The sequence below is a fragment of the Triticum aestivum genome, chromosome 3B (assembly GCF_018294505.1).
Source record: "Triticum aestivum cultivar Chinese Spring chromosome 3B, IWGSC CS RefSeq v2.1, whole genome shotgun sequence".
Classification (NCBI taxonomy): domain Eukaryota; kingdom Viridiplantae; phylum Streptophyta; class Magnoliopsida; order Poales; family Poaceae; genus Triticum; species Triticum aestivum.
Window position 1 is genome coordinate 837,150,151 of NC_057801.1, and position 7,145 is coordinate 837,157,295.

The 7,145-nt window shown below is 43.3% G+C and overlaps 1 long non-coding RNA gene across 3 annotated transcripts; it reads left to right on the forward strand.

The window, feature by feature from the left end:
• The first annotated feature begins 3,247 nt into the window (after positions 1-3,247).
• On the forward strand, positions 3,248-6,350 carry LOC123066983 (uncharacterized). 3 transcript variants are annotated; one of them, XR_006431487.1, is made up of 5 exons: positions 3,248-3,839; positions 4,252-4,368; positions 4,480-5,272; positions 5,385-5,512; positions 6,087-6,350. It is a non-coding gene; the product is annotated as an uncharacterized lncRNA (long non-coding RNA). The 3 variants fall into 3 exon arrangements; XR_006431486.1 differs by having other exon boundaries at positions 4,252-5,272; XR_006431488.1 differs by having other exon boundaries at positions 4,252-5,272; positions 6,218-6,312.
• The last annotated feature ends 795 nt before the right edge of the window (positions 6,351-7,145 follow it).

A 7,145-nucleotide genomic window follows, 5' to 3' on the forward strand; every position in this document is an offset into this window, starting at 1 on the left:
TGATAATAATTATGCATGCTTACTCTGCAATTCACCACCTAAAAAGACAAATGTGCATCTCTTTTTGTCGTTTCCTTTCGGTACATATTGTTGGAAAGCATTGGGCATTACCTGGCCTTGTTCTGGCAATAGACTGCAGTTGATATACTGTGCTCGAAGGATTGGACCAGAACTTTGTTTATGGATGTTTTCATCATGGCAGCTTGGAGCATATGGAGGGAGAGGAACAACAATCACTTCAAGGGTATGCCCCCATATTATGTCTCACGGCTGGCAAGATTCACAGATTGCTTTGCCCTACTCCAACACAAAAGCAAGACGACTCCATTTGAGGCTTTCTGTCTAGTCATCCCTTTTCCTTAGTATTTTTTTACTTCTTGCTACTCTCCTCTTCTAAACCCTGTGGCTTGGGAGCCTTAAAACCCAGATGTAAATTTTTAAATATTTTTCCATTAATATAAGTTAGTCTGAGACTCTCCCACTATCATTCACAAATGAAGGGGAGGCGCTGGTCGCGCCTGGAGGAGGAGGAACCCTCCCTATGACATATATATACTCACGCTGGCGACAATGACAATGAAGAAGATGCAGCCCACCTCCGTATGGACACGTACAAAGTGTACGTAGAGTGTATGCACCCGATCCGCTGCCCCACCCGATCGCCTGTGCCTGTCGCATTTTGCACCCCATTCCATCCCGCACCTATCACGATCCGCCGCCTCCCACGATCTTGTGCGCCGCCCACTACTCGGCCTCTCATGCCAATTTGGAGAAGAGATGGAGCGCTTTTGTCTGTAAATGGAGGACAGAGAAAACTGAAAATTGGCTTAACAAGATTTACATGAAGAAGAGAATTTGGGCAGCGTGATATCTTTTAGATGGATTGTTTCTTGGTATGCGAAGTAACTAAAGGAGCGACAGCTTGAACTCTTGCCTTCACCTTCACCTCAACTACGGTATGACCATAATTGATCTGGTAGTGCATTATGAGAATTTTATAGTTCGCCTCCGTGAGAACGAGGTGCACGATGACTACACACACGTCGCTAGCACCGGCGGTTACTAAATATAAGGCTATTGAGAAGCATGCTGCGCTTGTATTTATTGAATTTATGCTCCAGCCAACTCATCCAAAAATTTAAACTGATGGAGGGAGGCGGGCAATATATTTCAACACTCCCCCTCACGTCTAGACTATTTAGACCTTAGACGTGGGATCGATGTAGGCCGCAGAATCGTTTTATTTAATACTGCGTTGGCAGGGTCTTGAACTCAAGACCTCTTGGCTCTGATACCATATTGAATTCATGCTCCAGCCAACTCATCCAAAAGTCCGAACTGATGGAGGGAGGCGGGCAATATATTTCAACAGTATTCACTCCTGCTAATTTCTTTATTCTGCAAGAAGATCTCAAGAAGATGGAGAGCTGGAGATTTTTTAGACGCTGGTGGGAATTGAGTGTAGACCTTCATCATGATATGGCAGAATAACCACAAGTTCAGGTATAGTGTTCAGCATCCCCGCATGCCATCCCCACTCCGGCCCTCCTTGCATCATTGATCCACCCCGTCGGAATCGACCAAGAGGACGCACATCCTCGCTGACGTCGACAGCCCTAGTCCATGGACAACCACCTACTGTGTGCCGGGGAGACCGAGTACGCCCAGGAGCGAAGGCAGCCGGTGTTAGAGGGTTGTGGAAATTTGTTGTGGCGGGTGGGGGAAGCGACTAGAGCTGGAGCTTGCAGCTTGGGTGGCGGGCTGTCGGCGGCGATGAGACCCTGTTCGTCCACTGGAAGCCGGTAGTCGGGTCACACAAGAACGAAGGAGTCAACACACTAAACGAGAGATGTAGTTTTTTTGTTGGGTGGGTCCCACATGTAAAGAGGGATCAAAATGTGATGTGGTGATGCCCAGTCAATAGTTAACGTGATAAAAACCGCTTACCTGAGTCAAAACCGGGTGGAGGGTTGATTTCTAAACCAGATGATTAGTTTGAGCTGCGGGATAGCCGGTTTAGAGTTGAGAGTTGAATATTAAACGGTTTGGTTAGTTGGGGTTGTAACATAGACTTTTATTTGCCCAAAATCTCTACTCCTAATGGAGCAGTTGGTGAATAGTCTGTACGGTTTATTTTCGTTGGTTTTTTTTGTCATTCTCCCACCTCCGTTTTATTTTCGTCATCCTGCCACCTCCGTTAACTCGCAACCCTCCTTCGAAAAAACCGGTGCCAAAAAAAACCCTACTCCTATCGACCCCCTAGAGACACAGCGCTCCTCTCGCAAACGAGGCCCCGATCCGCTCTTCCTCCTCTCCCGAGGATACGCAGCCGCCGCCGCCGATCTGCCTATCCGGGCAGACGCGGCCTTCGCGGATCACGAGAACGCCGGCGCCGCCGGCTCCTTGGATGCGTCGCCCCCGGCGCCTCGGATGCGTTGCCCGTCACCACCATGATGGCACCTCGCTGATGCCGCTCGGCATGGATTGCCGTCCTGAAGGGGGGCAGGGGGGCGGCCACCGCGGGCCCCCAAACTCTAGGGGCCACATCCCAGGTATGCTCCATGTATGCATGAGGCCCGAGGCATGCTGCTACGATGTGTGAGTAGAGGAGTAACTCCTATTTTTTCCATCTGAGATCGTGGTCCTTCCCTCCCTACGATGCAAGTCACGCTCTACGCGGCGGCCGCCAGGAAACAAATGCGCGAGGCCGCAAGCGGATCCAGCGGGTTGCGACGTTCAGACGGCCTGCCGGGAACATGATGGTTGGCTTGTTGCTTCTGATCTGATTGCTCCAGGACTCCTTTTGTTTTACTGCCACAAAGCTCCTTCCACCTATGATATGTGTATCAAGCAGTCGATCACACCAGTTCACCAATCAGCCCTATTTGCTTCACCGGCCGGATCTCCTAGGTATACTATTAATCACTAATTCACTAACTATTGTCACTACATGTATGTTGGCAATTAGATTATTTTAGCTCAACAGATTTTGTAATTGTTGTGTTTTAGCACTGCCTGATATTATATCATCTGGAAAGTATCGATTTGGTAATGAGCAAGAAAAAGGAAAATAGGCTTATGGATGAGTTAATATAATTACAGAGAGGAACTATGGATAAATTTTATCAAGAGTAATAGGGGCACTTCGACGAGTTGGCAGTACTGATGTTAAGAATCAAGTAAGTGTTTATGATTCTATTTGTTATTTGAATCAACATTAAGATGTTTTGTAGAAATTATTTTAGTGCATTGAATATTACGTCCTAAATTGATGTGTATTATAATACTACATACATACATTTTTTGATCGGTTACTACATACATACATATACCGGGTGGGAGGTCACTTAGCAATCTCAACCTTTGATATTGATATATGCAAACATATATATGAGGGGCGATGAGGGGCCCCATATTAGTTTTCGCCCCGGGCCCCCGAAATCTCAGGACCGGCCCTGCAGGGCGGCCAGACCAGGTGGCAAATGTGGTGCATGAGTCAACCTCACAACGTACTATGGTGTCTAGGATGGGGGTGGTGTAACATGACGCTTTCTAGAAGCATGTTATCGAACATCTCCACAGAATCCCGAGCTTGCCTAATTCCCAAATCATGTTATCATAAGGATGATTACGGAGGACAACTCTCTGAATTCCCAAAGCACTAATCTTGTCCTAATTGCTCATATATTGAATCACTTTTCGCTGCAAATATGTTTTCTATGCGTTCCTTCTTACAACCAGGACATTTACTTCCCAAAGAGTTGGTCAACTAAAAAGGACAAGGTGTTTGAGACTGCTTTTATCTGCTCTGAAGTTTCCCCTTAAACACAACTTTTCAGGTCTGTTATTCTTGGTCGTATATTTTGGAGTTTTTGCAACTCAGTGTGAAAGAGTTGGGTAACCAACTCAAAATGCGGTGGATAGAACTCAAAATGAGGTGGACAGTGATCAGTGTGCAGTCCATTGAGTATTAGTTTCATGAGCACTTCATATTGTTAATTGTGCTTCTGTCTATTAATCAAGAATGTATTACTAAAACTACAGATTGATTGTCGTTGATGCGCCTATTGTACTGTAATTATTTAGTTCCTTCACTTCTAAGATGATCTCAGGTTTAGTAGTGATATAAAAAAGCTATACATTTCTATGTTTTTCCTCTGCTATTGTGTTGTTTATCATTTTCTGTTCCTTACGGTCTGCCACTCTTTGACTCCCTTTTTGTGCTCAAATATTTCTCAATGTTCCTTGCAGGATCCATATGAGCTTGGTTACGCACTAAATTATTCTGGAGGATCTCAGGTAATCATTGCAGTTGAAGATTACGCCCCTGGTCATGATTCTCATTTTCAAACTTGCCATTCATCATAGGTGATTTCCCTTGCCCCTTCATCAGTTAATTCCTTTTGCTTGGCGGACTGATTCACAACTTAAGTGGATCCCTGAGGAATTCTACAATGGGTGTTTTTCTTATGTATGTAGGTTTTGGATGGAGTGTATTCATGCATTATATTGGAGCAGGGACCTTCCGAGGAGGGGGATACCATGGGGAGGCGAACCTGGTAAAGTAGGGGTGGAAAGTAGACTATAGGTATGTTATCCGTGGCAAGGACTTGGTGGATTGTTTACCATTTAGTTGTGTTCAACACCGAAAAATGGTAATAACATTTTTTTGTCCTTTGCAAATTAAATTATTAATCCATAACATTATTTTTATATATGGGCTTCTATTAGCGCAACTGGATTGATGTAGCGGAGAATTACCTTCAAAATGATTAAACGAATGCGAAGATTGGCCTTCTTGAATTTTGACCACGTCTAATAACACTTCTGAATTATGTCTAATCTCCATGTAGTTTGGTCCGGTTATTTCATCAACTAGCCCACTACTATGTGCTGGAAGTTATATTGTTACTTAATACAGGCTACGCATTCTAAACATCTTTCTGACTGTTGTCAGATTGATTTATCCAATGGAACCTCACATTAATAATAAATTCCTTACAATAACAATGTGCTTTATTTGAAAATGGTTGAATATAATTACCAAAGTTTGATGGACGTTCTATGGCATGCCAGTCATTCATATGGAGAGCGCAAATGCAAATGTTCATATTGTATTGACGATGCTCCCTTTTGAAATTAACATGATTTGTCAATTTATTTTCGACATGATGTATTATCTTATTACTTTTTAGCCTATAGGTTTTATATGAGTGAAAATTAAATATGACAGTTCTCAGTCTGGTCTTGCCAACCCCTCCATGTCAACCAGGTATGCAATGCATTATATAAGATTATTTTTGTTGTTTTTCCTTCTTGTTAGTATTTTTAATTATGGTTATTACTCTTTGGAATAATCAACAGTTTAATCTCTACTATTAAAGGGGAGTAAGCAGGTCGTTTTTTCGGGGAGGGTGAGGCACAACCTTGTGAAGGAGTGGAGAAGACAGTGTGCTCTGGTCCTCCTCCAAGCCCGCCAGCGACTTATCATTTGTTGCTCTTCCCTTACAAGGTACGACACTCTTCTTCCCTTCCTGTCTGATGCATCTAATTCCCCATCACTCTTTTTGTCACGGCATGGTCAGAAGTTGAAATTCCTTTGGGCATAGTATCCCAGGACCATGAGGAAGAACATATAGTCTCAACAAAAATGACATTATCCCATTAGAGAAACAGGTGCTGATTGTTTAGCAGATATGTTGGTGTGTCAAGTGTTGAGGAGCAGAGTTTACCCGTTCCACAACTTCAAGCTTGATGGGGGCATCAACAACGGTGCCTTCACCCTTGCTTGTGCCTGTGCCCATATGGCCATCTTTGGTATGTGGTATTTAGTTACATGACAGAGTTCTTTGTAAGTGATAAGATGATTTGGAACTCAGTCACTTGATACATGTTTGATTGATGGGGAAAGTATCAGGTGCTCCCAAGCCTGGTGAACTTCGTATTAGTGACCTTTCAGATATTTAGCATTCTGAAAGTTAGATCCACCCGAACTGGATATGCATACTATTCTTGAGGTCGCTCGTGTGGGCTCCTGGTCTGCAATTTACTGATTTGAGTATATGTTGCGTCTTGATGTGTTGCAGATCCTTGAGGTCATGTGTGATAACTAGCGACACGTGGTGGAGCTTCTGCGGTAGGGCAACGCCGACGACAACATCACCTGCATCAAACTCTCCCTGGTCGCCTTCGAGAGTGTGTGCACCCGACCTACAAGCTTGTTATGATGCCCTTTGAATTTCCGAGCAAGTTGCAACCTTTCCAGATTTATCAACACTGGTCACATTAGTAGTCAATATGGTTCAGATGCATAATAGTACGTACTTCGTTTCCTTTTTGTTGCATACATGGCATCTTGTGAGAAAGTGTTCCTTATATTATGTAACTAGGGATAAAATATGACGAAGCCAACAGTAAAGGAGCTCATGTACAAAAACTGAAGTTTAAAGGAAATTGTTATAATATATATATCAATTCCGACATTGGTATCTAAAGGATGGGTCAAGGAATATTTGTCCCTGATGGGTGATGGGTTTCCCTGTTTGGCTCCCTTTTCTGTGAGTTGACTCTACAGATCTAGGATCTTAGTTGCTAGACCTTCTCATTACACTCTTTCACTTTTTTGGCCTAATACTATCCTGTATGGACCTAATAACAGAAGACATGAGAAATGCTTTTATAACATAATGATTGTTTCGTTAGCTGCTCTATTTATTTAGTGTTGTTGATCCAAAAACTTGAAAGTGTACAAATGTTCATGCATGGGACTAAAGAACCAACCATTTCTCTATTTGGTGATGCTTTATTCGGATTTCTTGTGCATCAGATTGGAATGTTACCACAAACCTGTTTTTTTTATCTTATTTCATGGCTGTTAATGGCAAGGCCTTTTTTATGTCCCCTCTACTGTTTTCCGTTACATGTGATGGTCGAAATTGGACCGGAGAGGTTCTGAACTCTTTGGCCTATGATATGTAAGTAGCAACCAGTCATGCCCATTCTGATTGATGCTTAAATTTGTGAACCTCTCCTAGCATTTGCAGGGCCATACTACTGGTATAACCCATGGTAAGATTGACATCAGATTGCTCAGCTTCCTGACACATGAATAGTTGTCAAATGGTAATACTTGAATTTATCCTTGC